Raw genomic sequence first — 1,378 nt, 5'->3', positions numbered from 1 at the left:
TCTTCCTTGCCGAGAGGCGCCGCCATCCTGATCCTTGGGAGGCGCCGATTCCCAGCCGGGTTCGCCTTCTGCCTCTTCGACCTCGTCCTATAGGAGATGGACAAGGGTAAAGGCATCACGGGGCACTTATCTTTTTTCAATCTCAAACTTGTAGGCATTTGCCAAATTTTAATTCAAATAATGTAGTCTCTCGAGTCCATGTTCGTGTTCTGTAATGCTTATACTTGTATCAACATGTTAATGAAAAAGATAAACCTTACCAGGACCCGCGCATGTATATGTCCATGCAGAGGCGAGATGTCTCTTTAATGTAAATAAATGAGTTTCTCTTAGCAGGTTATCTTGCCGGCACCCTTTTTGCCTGTCGGAGAGCAACATCTGCCGGGTTACACACAAAGGGACCTTCCCCCACCAACTTCCTTTTACCAAAGGCCACTACGACCATTCTTACCAAAGCAACGTTTGAGTCATGAATGGGAGCACCTAAGTTTAAAAAGGGCGGCGAGGTTTTCTAATGCATAAGTTATTTTAACATATAAGGTGGCTGGGCGACCCGCTCACCCAAAGCTCCCCCAATTTTCATTCGATTTTGTCCGTTCGATCTGCACAAGTCGGGTCAACGCTGTTCAGCGGACGTTCGATTTTTACTTCGTTTTTTTGACTTGGTGTTCTGTCGTGGCGTACTATGACTGGTGGGCTCGTGCAATCCTCCATTGGCTGGGTTGGATTTCCTTGGGTGAGCCGCTCCTGCCGCGTCGCACGTTTTGTCGCGCGATGACCGCGTCGTGCGCGTGGTGGGAAGCCGCGGAGAGGTTGGCTGGCATATGTGTACCTGGCTGTGCGCCCGACCTTGTGCTCACGCAATGACAGGTGGGCCATTGCTGGTCCTGGTCCCGCTCGTCAGCTGCATTGGGTTAGAATAATAGCGAATTTCATGGCACATCGCGCGTCTCGTCAAGTGCTCCCCGCGTTATGGGCGTCCTGGGAAGCCATGGTGAGTTTGGCCGCTTGTGCGCCTGCGCTTGTCCTCTCGCGTTGACGGGTGGGGCAGTGCTGCTCCTGGTCCCGCAAGTCGGCTGGATTGGGTTAGAGCATGGTGTTTAGATTAGGTATTTCCTTGGCCAACCACTCCTGCGGCATCGGTCCTCACGCGCTGCCCGTGTTGTGGGGAGTTGTTGCGTCAGCTGCGGACAGGTGGGCCGGCGCATGTGCACCCAGCTGGTACGCACGTTTTTCTGCCGACACGATGACGTATGGCCCCGTGCTTCTCCTGGTCCCGCTCGTCGGCTGCGGTGGCTGCGCTGCCTGGGAATATAGGAGAGAGAAGAGGAGACGACATGGGCGGCTTTTCCCTTTCTTTCCGCTGCTGCGAACGTGC

Source organism: Triticum aestivum, chromosome 3B, assembly GCF_018294505.1.
Source record: "Triticum aestivum cultivar Chinese Spring chromosome 3B, IWGSC CS RefSeq v2.1, whole genome shotgun sequence".
In the NCBI taxonomy this organism is placed as follows: Eukaryota; Viridiplantae; Streptophyta; class Magnoliopsida; order Poales; family Poaceae; genus Triticum; species Triticum aestivum.
This window is presented reverse-complemented; position numbering follows the sequence as displayed.